Source organism: Halichoerus grypus, chromosome 1, assembly GCF_964656455.1.
Source record: "Halichoerus grypus chromosome 1, mHalGry1.hap1.1, whole genome shotgun sequence".
Classification (NCBI taxonomy): Eukaryota; Metazoa; Chordata; class Mammalia; order Carnivora; family Phocidae; genus Halichoerus; species Halichoerus grypus.
The window spans coordinates 122,536,951-122,557,448 of NC_135712.1; the positions used below are offsets into that span (position 1 = coordinate 122,536,951).

At 36.1% G+C, this 20,498-nt stretch overlaps 1 protein-coding gene and 1 non-coding gene across 5 annotated transcripts in view; both read right to left on the minus strand.

The window, feature by feature from the left end:
* Window positions 1-20,498, minus strand: part of NCK1 (NCK adaptor protein 1) — a 72,359-nt gene that overhangs the window by 24,773 nt on the left and 27,088 nt on the right. The gene's annotated exons all lie outside the window — the stretch shown is intronic.
* On the minus strand, window positions 4,640-4,793 carry LOC118528539 (small nucleolar RNA SNORA62/SNORA6 family). Its single transcript, XR_004913710.1, has one exon. It is a non-coding gene; the product is annotated as a small nucleolar RNA SNORA62/SNORA6 family (small nucleolar RNA).

The window sequence follows — 20,498 nt, forward strand, 5'->3', positions numbered from 1 at the left end:
AATCAAAGTGTCAGTAGTGTTGTGTTCCTTCCAGTGGCTACAGGGGAAAACCTAATCCTTGCCATTTCCAGGTTCTAGAAGCTGCCTACATTCCTTGGCTCATGATTACATCACCCTGACCTTTAGTGTGATCCTCACATCTATTTTGCTCACTTTAACCCTTCTGCCTCCCCCTCATAAGGACCTTTATAATTTACAGTGGGTCCATAACAATAATACAAAATAATCTCCCCATTTCAAAATCCTTAACATATGCAAAGTCTCTTGAACTATGTAAGGTAACATATTCACAGGTTCTGGACAATAGGATGTGTTCATCTTTGGGGGAGCCTTTATCATACCTATCACCAACATCAACAAACAATGAGACTAAGTTTAAAAATTGGCAAAGAACAAAGAGCAATTATGTAAGAGAAAGGACAAAGATCCTGAATGTTCTTATATAATTAAAGAAATGAAAACGAAAATCAAGGTTTTATTCTTTGTCAGAGTAACAGAAAAAAACCCAAGGCTTATTTTGTAAGAATGTACAAAATAAGCCTTCCACTACATACAATATTGGCATTATTAAACTAAAAATTGATATAAAGCTTAACTTTTTTAATTATGTAAATTTTCAACACATACAAAGTAAGGAATAGTATAATGAACCCCATATCTATCACCCAACTTCAATTATCAATAATCTGACTTTGCAATTCACTGGAATCCTATGATTTCACCTATAAATACAAACAGATAAGAACACATACCCCACAAAAATTGACAAATCAAGGGGTCTTTTACCTTTTTTGCCATGGGCCCCCTCCCCATAGCAAAAAGGTTAAGTCTGGTAAAACCTATAAATCCTCCTCAGAATGAGGTTTTAAATGCATAAAAATATATGACATTGCAAATAAAATAAACTATACTGAAATTCAGTTAACATATTTTTTAAAAACTTGTACTGTTAAAAATATTAAGTACTTCTTTATTAAGAGCACCTGCAACAATTCTTTCATTTCATCTGAGTGTATTTAAATAAAAAGTCTTTTATAGTTGGTCTGAACTAGGATCTAAACTAAGTCTGTATATTAATGTTTTATATCTCCTTAATCTATATAACACAGTTCTCTTTCCCCACTATTTTCATGCCATTTATTTGTTGAAGAACCTGGCTTCATTTGTCCTGTAGCACTTCCCACACTATGCATTTGATTGAGGTGCATCCTCATGGTATTCCTTTATCTCCCCTATTTCCTGTAAATTGGTAATTTTATCTAGAGGCTTTACTGCCCCACTCCCACCCCAGATTCTTTTGTTGCTGTTCACTGCCCAGATCTACCATTTCCAAAATGATTTGCTAGCTATACCTGCTTTTAGAAATTGCGAATGTTTTACTAAGAACATTTTGATTACACTAATACACAGACCCTACAAGAAAGGCAGAATATATGTTTCTGTGTTTAGAACACCAACTAACTAGATAAACAGATTCATCTGTTTCCACTTTTTGGAGCTCACTTTATTTTTCCTTTTAAAAATTTAATTATTTTTAAAGTTTATTAATTTATTTAAATAATCTCTACACCCAATGTTGATCTCACAAACCCAAGATCAGAAGTTGCATGCTTTTCTGAATGAGCCAGTCAGGTGTCCCTAAAATTTAATTTTATTTCATTATTATATAAAGCATTTAGATGGTTCTAAAAGTATATCAATCAAACAAGGTACATTCAGAGAGTTCTGCTTCCATACTCACCTTCTCTCTCTTTTCTCTCCCTCTCCCTACAGGATAACCATTTTTTATTGGTTTTGGTTTATTGTTGCTTTTCAAAGATGTAAAAGAAAACACATGTAAATTGGAAATTCTAATTTTCACACCCCCTCACAACAAAACATGTACACACACAAAGGGAGGGGCACACTATGTACTGTCTGAACCTTGCGTTAGGCTTAACAATATATCCTGAACATCATTCCACAGCAGTATGAGTTCTTTTCTAATATAACTACTGCACAGTACTTTATCATTATGGAAGTATCTCAGTTCCCTCAACTAGACCTTACTGATGGACAATGAGTTGTTTCCAGCCTTCTGATAAAAACCAGTGCTGCAATGAATAGTCTAATATACATGTCATTTTGTTTTTCTGTTAGTGTACCTTTGGGTTAGAGTCATAGAAGTAAGAATGCTGAATTAAAGCTTAAGGTTTACATAATTTTGTGAGATAGTGCCCAATACCCTGTCCATAGGTTCTTTAACCTTTTATATTTTCCACAATATATGGGAGTGATTATTTCCTCACAGCATTACCAACAAACTATAGATTTTGGATTTCTGCCAGATAAGGAAGAAATGATATTTCAAAGCAGTTTTTAATTGTATTTCTCCATCACAGTGAAATTAAGCACCTTTTCCCAATTTAAGGGACATTTTCTTTTGTTTTTCTGTGTGGACTACCTGTTTACATCTTTTGCCCATTTTCCCAAGGTATGGCTTTTCTTTTCCAATTTTTAGAAGCTCTTTATATAGTAGGAATACTTGCCCTTTGTCTTTGATATAAATTTTTTTCAGTCATGTGTCTTTTTAACTTGGGTTATTATATTTTACGTACAAAATTTTTGAAGACCAACTTGACAGTAATTGTCAAAATCTTACATGCACATTTCTTTGAATCAGCAATCTACATACTACAGGAAAAAATAATGCAAGTATCCAAAGTCATGTGTGTAAGAATGTTCGCTATGGCAATGCTCATAACTGTGAAAAATAAGGAATAAAATGTACACCAAGAGTGTCTAAATTGTAAGTACTGGCATGGTAAAATGACCAATAAATACTAAGCAAAAATGCAAATTCTAAAGCAACAGGATTATAATTCTATTTTTAAAAAAAACTCCCATTCATGTATTTGTTATGTGCATTAAAAAGTTCTGGGAGGATATACATCAAATTGTAAAAGTCGCAGCCTCAGTGAGTGGTAAGACTGGTAAAACTTAGTCCATACTCCACAGATATGTGTGGTTTGAATATTTTACAAAAATATTACTCTACTTTAAAAAAAAAAAATTACTATAAAAAGAGAAAACCAACTGAAAACTATAACTAATAGGAACTGGAAGCCAAAACACAAAGTAGGTGTGAGGAAACATGGAGAAAGTATGAGGAAAAAGAAATGAGAGGGAACGGAGGGAAAAAGAAATGAGAGAGAAATAAGGATATAAAGTAAATCTGTTTTATCATAGAATCACAACTAAAACCTATACAATTAGAACCTAAAGCAAAAAAAAAAAAAAAAACCCACAAGAAACAAAAACATACAAAAACAAAACAAAAAACACTAATAAATTAACTTTCCTTTGATGACTATTTCTTCAGTTAAGTAGCAGATAAAAGAGCTAACTTGAATTCAGAGTCCAGATAATAGGGAAAACTATCTTTAAACAAAGAAATAGGGATATGACATGCTTACACTACAAGAGAAGCAGCAACTGAGGCCAAATTATTTTAACAGCCATTTCCCTACTGATCTTTTAGTCAAGCTTAGTTCAAATTATATAAATTGAATATGGTATAACTGCACTATTCTTTGATCCAGCCAAGAGGCCTGGTTGTAAAGGTGGTCACTTAACATTCTATATTCTCCTACAAAAGTTTCAGCTCCATGTTTTCAACTACACTCATGAAATTTATAGTTGGACGCTCCTGGACCCTACTCTTGCTTTCAAGAACTGGATTCCTGGCCTTTTGTTTGTGTCCTTGTACCTGGCACCTGAACCCAGGAGCCTTACCAACCAGTGCCCAATTCCTGCCTGATATCAAGTATCAGCTTTCTTTGATAGAACGTGAACTGCCTGTTTTGATCCCCACTGATTGCCTGCCCTGCTCTGATAATACAAGTATCATGGACCCTGGAATTGACATCAGTCCCTTTACAGTACTCACATCCTGCTTGCCTTTTCTTCCTGGGATTATTTCCTGATCTCAGTTTGTTTTTCAAATTCACTTCCAATCTCATTCCCAAACTAGACCTATACACACTTGCTGATCATACTCCTGGCCTTTCCTGATCTGGATATTACAAGAATAGGACCAAACTGAAAGTAAAGAACTCAATTATTTCAGTGTCACTAAGGACAATACAGATTTTACTATTCTAGAGACCTGCATAAATTATTACTCTTTATTATTGGAAAGGGACCAGCAGATTAAATTGCAGAATACCTACTGGCTTACAATCAGAGGTCTTTATAACCTTTCACAAAGGCTGGGAGTTGTTAAAAATATGTAACTCTACACCAACGAATGTTTACTGAATGTACATAATTCAGGTATTAACCTAGCATTTCCCTCACAATAATCCTTTGAAGTATTATCCTCACTTTACAAAATACGATATAAAGAAGTTAAATGACTTTTAAACCTTAGAAAATAAGTGGTAGAAACTGGGAGAAAATGCATGTTCTTTTCACCTCCCCCAAATTCATATATTTTTTTTTTTAATTTTAATTCCAGTACAGATAACACAGTGCTACATTAGTTTCAGGTGTACAATATAGTGATTCAACAGTTCTATTCATTACTCAGTGCTCATCATGATAACTGTACAAGTCGGTGTACTTTTGATTACCATGCTGCTTTTTTCTTTTTTTAAATACTTGTAGCAAGAATTACTATCAAACTCCACTCACTGGGCCAGAGACCCTTGTGGTGTTAGTGAAAGACTTGCCTCTCATGTAGCACAATACCTACACTCGTGAGTTCACTGGCCAGCCAGTGGCCTCAACTCCAAGCTCTAACAATGTGTGGTACCATGCTGCCTCTTAAAGACCAGAAAATAAGGGTACAGGTTATAAAGGCATGGAAACCAACTGCCTACTAAATCAGAAATTCTCAAACTATTTAGTCTCAAAACCCCTTTACATACTTACAAATTGAAGACCCAAAAAGGTTTTGTTTATGTTGGTTACATCGATCAATATTTACCACACTGGGAATTAAAAGTGAAAAAATGTTTGGATATTTTTAAATTCAATTAAATATAATCATATTTAATGCAATACAGAACATTTTTATGAAAATTATATTTTCCCAAACAAAAACATTAGTGAAAAGAGTGCTGCTATTTTACATTTTTGCAAATCTTTTTAATGCCTGATTTAATAGATTCTCGTATCTGTTTCTGCATTTAATGTACTGCAACATACTATTCTGGTTGAAAAGAAAACTTGGTGTCACACAAATGTGTAGTTGGAAAAAGAAGAATAGTTTTAAGAGTCTTTTCAGATAATTGTGGATATTCTACACTAAAACTCGACAAGTGGTACAGTTTCTTAAACACTAGTTTGTAATGTGGAATCTAAAACTTTACCAAGTAAACTTTCCCACACAGTTATGTTAAAATTCATTGGCCTAAGTATTTTTAGTTCCAGGGGAAATGGGTATAAGCCCACTGCAGCCTCTCTCTCCAACTGATTACAACTAAAATCTCCAGAAAAAATACAAAGAATCAGCTCCTGAGGACTCTGAAAAGTAAATAATAACAGGCAGATTGGGAAGGGAAATCAATCTGAAAAAAGACCAATACATCAACAATAAATTTCCTTTTGGTTTTCCCCTTCTGTTTTATTTTCTGGCTTTGACTCAAAGGTAGGCATAACAGGAAATTTAATAGCAGGTACAGTCAGGAAAAAGCTCAAGAGAAGCTCATTAGGCCAAAAAACAGGGGGGAAAGGCTCTTGAAAGTCAGAAGACTGTGGGTTAAATCCTTGAGGTTTTATTTCTTCTTTTTTCCCCCTCTCCCAGTGCTGTCCCCAGGCTAGCCTCAGTTATGGATCTGCACCACTGCCACAATGGTGGAGATGTCACATACAATAAGACCCCAAGAGAAAACCTGTCTTTCTGGATAAAGGAAGATTAAAAGTAACCAGCTGGTAGTGGGAAATAACCACTATCTCACCAATTCACCCTGAAGTTGAGCACAGCCATACCCAGAATTGAGTAACAACATGAAAGACTAAAACTCATAATAAGAAAACCCAACCTTTCTGGTAAAAGGAACCAGGAAGAGGATTGCTGAGGATAGGTAAATATGGGGGAAACTGCCATGAGAAAAGAGCTGGTGAAGGTAATCTATGACAAAGACTCTCTTCTCGAATAGTCAGGCTCCTCTAAGCCCTCTTCTTGGCTAGGCCTCAATCTTGGCCTATAAAAACTGCGGGCTCTTAGCATAAAGACTTTGTCCACACTCCCACACTAAGAGACTTGAACAAACACTAGCATCGTTTCTAATGGGTTAAGGCCACATGCCTTGGATGACAACTCCAGTCCATAAGTCCCTGCATGAGGAAGCTCGATATTGCAAGAATTTACTGTTTGCTCCAGCCCAAACTTGGTGATAGGAAGAGAGGTACCTATAACCCCCTTAGAGCAGTTACTTTAGAAAGCTTGAAATTATAAATATTTCCACTGCCCCTTTGAAATATAAATCTTCTACCACCTAAAGGTGTCTTCTCAGAACTGAGAGCCATCTCTTTAAAATGTAAACATTCAACGGGGCACCTGGGTGGCTCAGCTGGTTAGGTATCTGACTCTTGGTTTTGGTTCAGGTCATGATTTCAGGGCCGTGCGATCAAGCCCCACATTGGGCTCCACACTGGGTGTGGAGCCTTCTTGGGGTTCTCTCTCTCCCTCTCCACACACACTCCCTCAAATAAATAAATAAATAAACAAATAAATAAAATGTAATAATTAGATAAATAAATAAAATGTAAACATTCAATGAGATATGACTCATTCTTGCTCCCAGTCCCTGTAGAGGGTAGGGGCCCAACTTTGGTGGACACCTTGCTCTAATTTGTACCACATCTCTTGTCATAAAGATAAGTTTGTTTCTCCTCTGGGTAAGTGTCAATTACAAATCCAGATGGCCTAGTCAGGTAGACTAATTAAAAAAGCACTGAAAACTTAAGTACAAAATAACTACCACCCAAGTTCCAGACCATCCCTGACTATTATAGATAACATACAGACTCAAACATTACAGCAAAGGTTTAGAAAATGAAACTGATGCTGGCACTACTGCCCACAAAAAGCAAAAAGATTGGTTTGAATCTAATCAGATTGATGCCTGTTAAAACAACAGCAAAATAAAAATTCTCCAAAGGATTTTAACAGGATCCAAAGTCTCACAAAATTGTATTTAAAATGTCCAGTATACAATCTAAAATTATCCAAAATACAAAGAAGCAGGAAAATCTGGCCAACAAGAGTTGGAAGAAAAAGACAACCAACAGATGCCAACCAAGAAATGACCCAGATGTTGGAATTATCAAAAGACTTAAAAGCAGCTGTTATAAAACAAACAACAACAACAACAAAGCAGCTGTTATAACCATGTTCCATAAGGTAAAGTGAACACTCTTGAAACAGAAAGATAAATCTCATCTGAGAAGGAGAAGCTATTAAACAAAAACAAATGGAAATTTAGAACTAAAAATCACAATATTTGAAATAAAAACTTCACTGGAGAGGCTGAATAGCAGGGTCAAGACAACAGATGTATTAATTTCCTACAGCTGGTGGTTTAAAATAACAAATTAATTGTGATAGATCTAAAGATATCAATCAAGGACTCAATCAAGGAATCTGAAATCAAGGTGTTAACAGGGCTGTACTACCTCTGAAGGCTCTAGGGAAGAATGTGCACCTTACCTCTTCCAGCTTCTGGTGGCTGTGAGCATTCCCTGTTGCTACATCACTCTAACTCTGCCTCTGTGGCCACACTGCCTCTTCCTCCTCTTCTATTAAATCTGCCCCTGCCTCATTAGGCCACATGTCACTAGATTTGGGGCTCAACAGATAATCCAGGATATTCTCTACCTTTCAAAATCCTTAACATCATTAATCACACCTTTTGCCATGTGAAGTAATATTCATAAATTCCAGGGATTAAGAAATGAATATATCTTTTTGGAGGTTGCCATTCAGCATACTACAACAGAAGAAAGATGATATGAACCTGAAGACAGATCAATACCAATTATCCAAGCTGAAGAACAGAGTAGGGAGAATATTTGGAAAAGGAACAGGGCTTCAAGGACCAAAGGGACAATATCAAAAGAGCTACTATTCATTCTGTGAAGTCCCTAAAGAAAAGATAATGGTACAGAAAAAAATACTTGAAGAAACAGTGGTGGAAATTTCCTGAAAGTCTGCGAAGGACTTAAATTTATAAATTTAAGAAACTAAGCAAACTCCAAACAGGACAAACTGAGACCATGTCCAGGCACATCATAATCTAACTGCTAAAAACCAAAGGTAAAAGGAAAAATCTTGAAAGCAGCCACAGAAGAACAACATAGTATATACATGGCAGTGGTTCTTAATTGGGGATTATGTCACATCCAAGGAGATATTTAACAATGTCTGGAATCAATTTTCATTGTCACAACTATAGAGAAGGGGACAGGATGGTGCTACTAGGGGAGGCCAGGAATACTGCTAAACATCCTATAATAAACAGGACAGCCCTCCACAGTAAGGAATAATCCAGTCCAATGTGCTAAGGTTAAGAAAACCTAATATAGGAGCAATTTGAATGACTAAGGATTTTTCATCAGAAACCATGAACTATATCTGAAAAATGCTGAAAGCAAGCAACCAACAACCCAGAATTCTATATGCAGTGAAAATATCCTTCAGGAATGAAATGACATAAAGACATTCTCAGATGAAGAAAAACTAAGCCATTCTGTTGCCCAGTGGACTGCCTCTAATAGAAATGTAAAGGAAGGTCTTAAGGCTAAAAGAAAAGTGATTATCAGAGGGAAACATGAAACTTCAGCAATGAAGGAAAAGCAAAAAAATGGTAAACATCTGGGTGAATATAATAAGATTCTTTTTCATCTCTTAAATTCTTTAAGACACACAAAGCTCTTAAAAGGGAATATTATAATACTAACACGGGGGTTTCACAAATGTAGAATTCATATGACAATTATCATATAAAGTGGGGAGGGCAATGGGACCTATATGGCTGTAAGGTTTTATGTTCTATTTTAAGTGGTAAAATATAAATTCTAGATATACTGTGAAAAGTATATTATAATCTTTAGGGCAATCACTAAAAAAAAAAAAAAAAAGGTAGGACAAAGAGATATAACCAAAAACCAGTAGATACAATAAAATGGATACTAAAAAAAAGTGCTCAAATAATCCAAAGAAGACAAGAAAAGACCAGAGGAACAAAAAAACCCACAAGAAATAGATAACACATAATTAAGCTCAAATATATCAATAATTACATTAAATAAATGATCTTACATTAATTAAAAGACAGAGAGGTGATCAGACAAATTAACAAAGACTCAACTGTCATCAGAAACCTATTTTGAATATAATGATATATAGCATAAAAGTAAAAGGATCATACAAACAGGAATCAAAAGAAAGCTGGAGCTGCTATATAAATATACGACAAAGTAGATTTCTGAACAAGGAAAATTACCGGGTAGAGACACATGAGAAAATGGTAAAAAAAGTCAATTCATCAAGATGACATAACAATTCTGAATGTATATATACTTAATAGAGCTGCAAAATATATAAAGCAAAAATGATCAATATGGAAAGAAGTAAATCCACTATTCTTGAAAACTGCAACTACTTTCAGTAATCCATAGAACAAGTAGAAAAGCAGCAAAAAAAATAGATTTAAACATCATCATCAACCAACTGAATCTAACTGACCTTTATACAACACTGAACTCTACGGCAGCATAAATGTCTTTTCAAGTGCACATGGAATATTCACCAAGACAGATATATTCTGGACCATAAAATAAACTTTAATAAATGTGAAAGAATTGATATTGCACAGCATACGTTCTCTTGACTGTGATGGAATTAAACTAGGAAGTCAGTATCAGAAAGATAACTAGAAAATCTTTAAGTATTTGGAAATCAGACAACACACTTCTAAACGACTCATGTATCAAAAAGGAAAACTCAAGAGAAATTAGAAAATATTTTGAACTAAGTAAAAATGAAAACACAACATACAAAAATTTGTTAGATGCAACTAAAGTAGTACTTATAAGGAAATTTATGGTATTAATTGCCATTAATAAAATGTTAGAAAACAAGTCCCAAATCAATAATGTAAGTTTCTAAGGGGGCACCTGGGTGACTGTCGATCAAGCATCCAACTCTTGATTTCAGCTCAGGTCTTGATCTCAGGGTCATGAGTTCAAGCCCCACACTGGGCTCCAAAATAAGTAAATAATAACAATAACAATAATAACGTAAGCTTCTGTTGTAAGAAACTAGAAGAAGAGCACATTAAACCCAGAGGAAACAGAAGGAAGGACATAATAAAGATCAGAGATCAGTGAGACTGAAACAAAAATTAGAGAAAACCATTGAAACCAAAGATGTTCTCTGAAAAGACCAAGAAAATTGATAACTCCGTAGCAAGAATGACTAAAAAGACAAATTTACCAATGTCTGAAGTGAAAGAAACATAAAACATAAAAACATAGTAAGAGAATACTATTGGTATGGTCTGAATGTGTCTCCCCAAAATTAATGTTGAAACCTTAATCCCCATAAGGTGATAGTTATTAGGAAGTAGGGCCTTTGGGAATGCATTAGTCCCTAAACTGGAGCTCTGAACAATGGGATTAGTACTTTTGTAAAAGAAATCCCACACAGATCCCTAGCCCCTTCCACCATGTGAGGATATAAGAAGCCTGCAACATGGAGGAGGGAGGGGCTCACATGACCATGCTGGCACCCTGATCTCAGACTTCCAGCTTCCAGACCTGTTTTCTGTTCCAGAAATAAGTTTCTGCTATTTATAAGCCACCCAGCCTACAGTATTTTGTTTTACTAGCTCAAACATAGTAAGACAGAAAATTGGTACCAAGAATTGAGGGTGTGGTTGTTAAGAGATACGTAAAAATGTGGGAGTGGCTTTCAACTAGATAATGGGCAGAACCTGGAAGTACACACCAGAAAAATTCTACACTGCCAAGAACAGACTGTTAGGTGCAAATTCTTCTGAAGGCTCAGAAGTGGAGAGCTATAGGGAAAGCCTCAATCCTCTTTTTTTTTAAGATTGTATTTATTTGAGAGAGAGAGGGAGTGCACACACACACAAGTCAGGGGAGGGGCAAAGGGAAAGGGAGAAGCAGACTCCCCACTGAGTGTGGAGCCTGACGCAGGGTTCGATCCCGGGACCCTGAGATCATGACCTGAGTTGCAGTCAGATGCTTAACTAACTGAGCCACACCCAGGTGCCCCAAGCCTCAGTCCTCTTAAGAGAATACCTAAGTGCTCATGAACAGAATGTTGGCTGAAATACAGACAGTGTTAAAAAAGAGACATCAGGGGGCGCCTGGGTGGCTCAGTCGTTAAGTGTCTGCCTTCAGCTCAGGTCATGATCCCAGGCTCCTGGGATCAAGCCCCGCATCGGGCTCCCTGCTCGGCAGGAAGCCTGCTTCTCCCTCTCCCACTCTCCCTGCTTGTGCTCTCTCTCTTGCTGTGTCTCTCTCTGTCAAATAAATAAATAAAATCTTTATAAAAAAAATAAATAAATAAAAAATAAAAAATAAAAAAGAGACATCAGGCCCAAATTGGAGTTGCTCCTGCTAAGCCCCACAACAACAAACTAAGACTAAGGCTCAATACTTAACATAATTGCAGTTTCAGTCTCTCCCAGATATGTAACCTTTAACCAGTCAATCTGGAATTACCTGGTCAGCACCAGTGAGGTAATCCACCCAACAGACTCTGCCATCCTCCAAAAGGAAGGTGACCTTATCTGAAACAATCCACTCTTTGCTAGAAACTTCCTTCTCCTGCCTCTCTCTGCCTATAAAAATCTTTTTGTATAGCTCTTTGGAACTCCTTTCTATCTGCTAGATGAGATGCTGTCCAATTCATGAATCGTCAAATAAAGCCAGTAAGATCTTTAAATTTACTCAGTTGAATTTTGTTTTTTAACAACAATAAAGGCCAATCTGATGTCTCAGACAGAAATGAGGTACATGTTATTGGAAACGGAAAGAAAAGTGATCCTTGTTATAAGATGGCAAGGCGCTTGGCTGAACTTTTGTCATGTCCTAGTGTTTTGTGGAAGGGTAGAACTTGTAAGGATGAAATGACTGAGGCCATTTCTAAGCAAAGTGTTGAAACTGTGGCTTGGCTTCTCTTGAATGCTTATAGTAAACATGGAAAAAAAAATACCTTAAAGATGGAATTGTTAATCAAAAGGGAAATTAATTTAAAAGGTAGAAAATTCTCAGCCTGCTATAGTGCAGAAAAAATGAGAAACACATTCAGAACCAAACACTAAGAGTGTTCTAAGAGGCAAGATCCTTTGACAGAGATTAGTATGGGTATGAACATCAGATTCAATCAACCGCCCCAGCAGGAAGCAGCCAATCTGAACTCGAAAGAGACAAGGAATTAAGAAAGATTGTCAAGTTTTCTTGATTGTATAGGATGCAACCACAGAGCTATTCCACTGCAAACATGAGCTATTCTTCAAGACAAGGGAAGAAGGACCCAAAAGGTGGCTCAGAGATCATTAAGGCTGCTTCCCCCATTTCAAAAGAGGAGGCTATCACCCGGGTTTCAACAGGCCAGATGACTCCCCGCCCAAAGCTGTGGAGGCCAGGCCAGTAGAGCCACTGGTATATTATTCCGCCCTAAGGAGCACTGCCTCAAGCTGTGCTCAGAAAAGCCATGGAACAAAAATATTTAAATATTTAACATTTTTAAACTGTCAAATACTTGAACAGATACTTCACCAAAGAAGACAGAGGTTTCTCCCACTATTTGAAAGTAGAGCATTCCTATGAAACCTTCCAGAAGCCAAAATGACATGAAGTGAAGCATATCCCCTGCTTTCTTAAAGTTCAAGTCACACCACTTTGCTTTTACTAAAGACCTACATTAGTACCTGTTTTCACCAAACAAAAGAAATCTGAAGAGGATTTTCACTTTTACCAAAAAAAAAAAAAAAAGCTGTTACCATACTAATATAGGTCTTAAGTGGCATAATGTGAACTTTTGGAAAGAGGGAATACTGTACAAGGATGAAATACAAGCACATGTGAAGATCTTCAACATCATTAGTCATTATAGAAATGCAAATTAAAACCACAAAGTGATATCACAACACAGCAAATTAAATAGCTTCAAAAGATAAGAGAGGTAGTAAAGAAAGAGGAGAAGGGAGGGAGGGGAAAGAGGTAAAGGAGGAGAGAGAGAGGTAACACAAACAGTACCAGGTGCCAGTGAGGATGCAAAACAATGGGGGAACTCATACATTGCTAGTGGGGATGCAAAACAGTATAGCTACTGTTTTATATAGTTACTAAGGGTAACAGTTTAGCAGCTTCTTATAAAGTTAAACATACATTACCATATATGATCTCATCGAACCAGACTCAAAAGGCTATGTATGACATTCTGGACTACAAAGCATGAGGGGTGAAGAACTGTTCTGAATTTAGATGTGGTGATTACATAACTGTGTCAAATCTCAATCACACTCCAAAAAGTGTCAATCTTACTGAATGTAAACTAAAATATATAGCAAAAATATTCACTGCTCAGTCTTGTACTTTAAATGGACCTGTTTATACTCACTTATGATTTTGTATCATCATGCAATATACATTCACTAAGTTTTGCAGATCTTCAAATGTTGACATCTAATTTATTATAAAATATCATTGCATTCATACAGCCTCTGGAAACTCCAGAGTGAAAATGGAAATTAATATTTCAGTATAATGAAAATAGTCTGGCCTTGTAGACTCCTTAAAAGGTACTTTAAGAACCTCTAGAGAATTGCTAATCTAAATACAGAAATCATAACATCAGGCCAAACACCTAAAAACATATTCTTCCCCAACCTACTTTTACAAATTCATTGGGCATATCTATATATTAAATGACACTAAGTTTGTCAAATCATTTTACCAAATCATATTATGTATGATACGTAAACTATAAGGAAAGATATAGTTTGCTATGTATATAGGCCATGATAAATATGACCATTTTTGGCAAGCCAGTTGTTACATTGGAAAAGTAAGGAACCAGCTAGTGACAGAAAAAAATTCTAAAGAGAAATCTCTCATGCTAACACAAAGGCAATTTTAGATTCTTTTATAGTTTAACACATAACTTGACAATTTCCTGTTTCTGATAAAAATCAGCAGAGTGACAATACCCAAGTGACTAACTCCGGAAGTTTGGTTGGGTTACAGATCTTTCGGTAAACAATGAAGGGGGAAAAAAATCCCCAAATAACTAACTTCAATGTACTGTAAGTAATGCAAAAAAGACAAGGCAATTCATAAGATGATTTTATTCTATTCAATGTTTTAAACCCTACTATCTTATCAAGTAATTTTAATTGTTAAACACTCTTAGAATGAAACAACATGGGTAAGAATCCATCATGGGGAAAATAAAAAATTATAGGCTAGTCTGAAATAAAGGCTCCTTTAAAAATCAAGCTTTTTTTTTTTTTTTAAAGAATAGGTCAAATAAAATGCCATCTTATTCTATTTATTTTTGGAAATATCACTTTGAAAATCCAGTATAAGCAAACACAAAATACAACACAGGCAAAAGTCCCGTGCATATAAAAATTTATTCATTTATTCATTCGACAAAATGTTTACTGAGTAGTTATAGACTAGGAGGACACAGAGCTAAGGCCTGAAAGTAAAAAAAGGCATATCAAGCAAACATGCTCTCAAAAAATACCAACCGTAGGGGCGCCTGGGTGGCTCAGTTGGTTAAGCGGTTGGCTCTTGATTTCAGCTAAGGTCATAATCTCAGGATCCTGGGATCGAGCCCTTTGTAGGACTCCCCACTGAGTGGGGAGTCTGCTTCAGGATTCTCTCTCTCTCTGCCCCTCCCCCCTAAAATAAATAAATCTTTAAAAAATATCAACTTTAATTCTATTTTTCAACAACTTATTAATGCCTTACATACATAAAGCATTACTCCCTATATGATTATTTTGTCAGGTACCACAAAATTTTACTTATTACTCTGAATTATAGTAAGCTGTACCAAGATCACCTTAGGAACATATCACCATTCTATAATCTGAAGAATATTACATTTTATATAATCTAAAGAAGAAGCCATTATATGTTACCACTGAAGTAAAAGGAATGAAATAATCTTGCTAAAATTGCTAAATGATGAGCAATTATTGTATAATCCACCAACTATGAAAAAATAACATAATAAAGAATTTAATGTCATAATTAATACAACAAATATAAACCATTAACTGATTTAACCCTTACTGTACTACATGGCATTTAAACATAAATGGATGGATGACTGACTGTACTCACTTTTTTTTTCTTAAAGATTTTATTTATTTATTTGAGAGTGAAAGTGAGAGAATGGGCAGGGAAAGCAGCAGAGGGAGAGGGAGAAGCAGACTCCCTGATGAGCCTGGGATCATGACCTGAGTCAAAGGCAGACGCTTAAACAACTGGGCTACCCAGGCGCCCCTGTACTCAGGTTCTTAATGTATATTTTTACAACTGTGGTACATGTGATGGGCTGAACTTTTTCCGGTCCAAAATCCAGATGCTGACATCCTATCCTCTAGTACCTCAGAATGTGACTCTATTTGGAGATAGGGTCTTTAAAGAGCTAATTAAGTAAAATGAGGTCATTAGGGTAGGCCCTTATCCAGTATGACTGGTGTTATTATAAGAAAAGCTGATTAGAATACAGACACACTCTGTGGGAAGACCATATGAAGACACTGGGAGAAGACAACCATCTACAAGTTAGAGAGAGAGGCCCTCAGAAGAAACCAACCCAGATAACAACTTGATCTTAGACTCTAGCAACCACAATTTTGAGACAATAAATTTCTGTTGTTTAAGCCACCCAGTCCATGATACTTTGTTATGGCAGCCCAAGCTAACTAATACACTACAAATAAAATTTACCATCTGAACCATTTTCAAGTGTCCAGTCAGTGGCATTAAGTACATTCACAATGTTGTACAACCACTACCACTATCCATCTCATGAATAACTTTCATCTTGCAAAACTGAAACTCAATACACTTTAAATGATAACTTTCCAATACAGCCAAACTACCAATTAAAATTAAGTGTAAGAGATGAATAGTCGTTTTTGGGCAGGCATCCTCAAAATATTTAATTCCAATTCACTTTGACTTAAGAAACAACCAGAGGATATGTTCCAGCAAATCAAAGGAGTAAAACAAGAAAAAAGAAGACAAAGGATCTAAGAAGCAGGAAAACCAATGAAGAAAAGCAAAAGGAATTTTCAGAATGCTAGCAAAAGTAAATTAAGATCTGAAGCAGATTAGAATAAATAGTCCAACCTGGAGTAAGATTCCGGAAAAAAAAAGAAAAAAAAATGGTAAGATTATCTGACAGGACTATGTGAAAAATTATATACAAATACAAATTTTATAGAACTGCTGGAGAGTGTGGGAAGACTTAGATATAAATTCAAAAACAATGAAGAAAATTCTAAATGTGAACCATATAAATTTCTTATAAATTTCAGAAAAACTAAATTACACAAGAAAGACAATTTAATAATAGGAGGTGGGTCAGCTATAAACAATATATGTTTCTATAGTCATAATGATAAAAATTCTGAATATGAATATATAATTTTATTAAGACAATGGGGCTAAGAAAGATTAAGAAAATAAATGGGGGCACCTGGCTGGCTCAGTAGGTAGAGCATGTGACTCCCAATCTCAGGGTTGTGAGTTCAAGCCCACGTTGGGTGTAGAGATTATTTAATAAATACATACATGCATACAAACCCTTATTTATCTTAACAGAAAATCAGTAGATGTCTAAAATTAACGAATCTGGAGATAATACTAACAATTATATGCTTTTTATTTATCAAAGTAATACATGAACATAGTTTAAAATGTCAAATAATGCTATAAGGCCTATAACAAAAGTAACAGTCCTTTGTTCTCCTCCCGCTTTTTCTTCCTGCTTGTCTCAAGAAGTAATCACTTTCAACTTTTTAAGCTATTGCTTCTGGAACAGCTCAAAAAAGTTTAAAGTGATTACTTCTTGAGGCAAGGGGGTAGAAAAAGGAGAGCAAAGGACTGCTGTTTTTGTTACTAGGCCTTTTAGCACTATTTGAAACTTTAATCTGCATTCATATATTACTTTGATAATTTAAAAAATTAATTTAGAAAACCTCACTGATCCCTTAAAAATCAAAATTAAATCAAAATGTTAAATAGCTAGCTGACTTTTAAGGTGTACCAGTATCTATTTTCTCTTCTTTTCATAATAGTGTCTCAACTTCGTTCTCAGAAACTATCCTCTCCATCCCCACCCCCAATTCTATTTTGACATTCTTTAAGTGGAGTTCCAAGACCTCAGGGGTACTATATGCAATTCATACATGGCCAATCAGAATATTAAATTCCCTTAATTCCTGAGACTAGTGACAAATGGGCTTAAAACTCAAGTTGTTCATTCAAAAAGACTCCTGGGATGTATACAGGGGTTACCGGTAAGATACTCTCTCTTTTCCCAACAGACTTAAACCTGAAAGCAGAGTAAATGTCACCATACAGAACCTGACAATTAAGGTGAGAGGTGCACAGAGATTAGATTCCATTTTTTAAGCCTCCAAATCTAATTATTCCTCAACCTAGAACCTATCTCTGGATATTTCATTTCATAAGCCAAAATTACTTTTCTGTTAAAACAAATAGGGCCAATATATGATAACAGGTACCTGAACAGACTATCAAATTTATTTTTTTGAAGTTTATTTAAGTAAGCTCTACACCCAGCATGGGGCTCCAACTCACAATCCTGAGATCAAGAGTTGCATGCTCTTCCAACTGAGGCAGCCAGGTGCCCCTAGAGTATCAAATTTAAAAGAAAAAAGAAAACTGTATAAGGAAGATTTCAGACAGGGGCGCCTGGGTGGCTCAGTCGGTTAGGCGTCTGCCATCGGCTCAGGTCATGATCCCAGGGTCCTGGGATCAAGCCCTACATCGGGCTCCCTGCTCAGCAGGAAGCCTGCTTCTCCCTCTCCCTCTGCTGTTCCCCCTGCTTGTGTGCTCTCTCTCTCTCACTCTCTCTGTCAAATAAATAAATAAAATCTAAAAAAAAAAAAAAAAGACTTCAGACATAAGAAAAATGCAAAAACAAGAATAAAAAAAATGATGGAGATTAAGGAAACCCAAATACTAGCAAGTATAAATATTCCCAAATTTAACAACTGTGTGTGTGTGTGTGTGTGTGTGTGTGTGTGTGTGTGTAAACACTCTGGAACAGGTTTAATGTAAGCTGATACTGAACACTATGCGGAGCTTATAAACAACCAAATAACTGATTTTACCAAGCTTTCAACTTGTTTATTATTCATCTTCGGGCCCTACTATGTGCGAGGCACAGTATGAGCTATCCAGCTTACAAAGCTAAATCTTACCCCTAACCCTCATAAACAAACATGTCCTTTACTTAAGGGGAATGGAGCTCAACTAGGTGACTGCACCCTCAAAAACAAAATGGAAGTCAGAAACTAGAGAAAAAGGCCATGACAGTAAACGCAGAAGATTTGGGTTAATCTCTTAGGTCTTTGTTACTATTACCTCTAAAGTGTTTCCATATTTGGCTGTGTGAGCTATAAAAGAGAAGGAATGAGAGGTATGTCTAGATTCTCTAACTAGCCAGCCAAGTTGAAAGAACCCCCAAGGGGTTGTGGATGAAAACAGCTTTAAAAGCACAGAGGAAACTACAGCCTCTGAGATCTGATTGAAGGAAAAAAAGGAGTACAGGAACCAATCCAGGCCTGAAGACAGAACACCCCACACTGTTCTCACAAAACATGAGGTAATGCTCCACAGGTACTTGCAAACCGTTAGATTACCACATACCGAGGGCTAGGTCTTAAGGGATAATTCTCTTCTACATCACTCCATCTAGCTTCCTCAGGCTATCCTTAATCTGCAGGGCTGGGAGGTGTCTCCTAGGATTATTTGACATTTTAAACCATGTTCAAATATTACTCTGATAAATAAGGATCTTGCAAGTGCAGGGTCTGCATCTAAGAGTGACTGCCTCCTTCAATTTTGTACCCTAGGCAACTTGCTTGCCTCACTCTAGTCCCAGCCTCGCTTCACTGTTCCTATAAATAAAATATGCTTAGCAAACTGGGGTTGCCATTAAACTGCCTTGCCATTAACTATGAGTCAGGGAATGTCATATTAACTGAAACTCCATTTTCTTATTTGTAAAATAAGAGAACTGAATCAGATTATATCAAAAAAGTCTCTTGAGTTACATCAAAACTACAATCAATATCAAAACTATCTCCTTAAATTATCTGGACTTTGTACTGTGTTTTCTAATTTTTTCATCATCTTAATCCTTTGGTATTCCAGTCCTTACTCTTTAATAGACTCTAATTACTGTATTTCTTGAAAGTGTTGCTCCAAGTTGTACATATTTCCAAAAGAAAGCACACAGCACAGGGGACAGTGGAACTATCATTTCCCCATGCTGTACAGTATAAATAGGGTTCAGATTATATCATCACATTTAGCAACCATATTCTCCTAACATACATACACTAAACTTGTGGTAACCTGAACTCTCAGACATATTTAATATGCAATTAATCATAACATTTGAGTATTTTTCACATTAACTGCTGTGCTTAAGTCTATTTCCCCCTCATGCCCTCCATGTTATTGTACTTCCTGTTACCTTTTGGCTTATGCATGCAATAGGACCTATGAATTACAGGGAACCAGTACACTATTACTTATAATTCCTAGGTGTGAAAATGCTTCCTAAAGTACTGTACTTATCTACCCCATAGGCACTTCACACTTAACTACATTTCCCTTTGGAGCTTCTGCTTCTGTGTTTTATAATTTGGTGAACAGTACCACCATTATAATCCAGCTATCTGGACTAATGAACCCCAACTCAGTCAATCCCCGCATTTCAAGTCATGTCTTTTTACCTCCTTCACAGGACTCAAATGAATCCATGTATCTCCACACTCACTACCACTACCTTAGTAGCAACGAAAGCAATTGCCTCCTTAAGGGGTCTCTCCATTTCCATTCTCACACTGTTCCCAGTTGGAAGCATTTAGTTTTCTTCTTAGGGGAAAAAAAAAGAGGATCAGAAACAAGAATTCCTCCTTTAAGTGTCTGCTATCTAAACTTGAAGGTCTCAAATGTATTTGCTTTGAGGTATAATCTGGAAAACTAGGGGAAAAAGATTAAGAACTCTTTGAAACTATAATGAAACTTTCTTTTGTAAAGTTATGAGAAGATTCTGGGAAGATGGTGGAGTAGGAAGCACCAAGAATACATCTCCCCACCTAGACAACAATGTACTAGCAGAATCTGTCTGATTTAATGATTTTAGAACTCTGGAGTCTACTCCAAGGCTTGAAACTTCCAGAGGAAGTTAT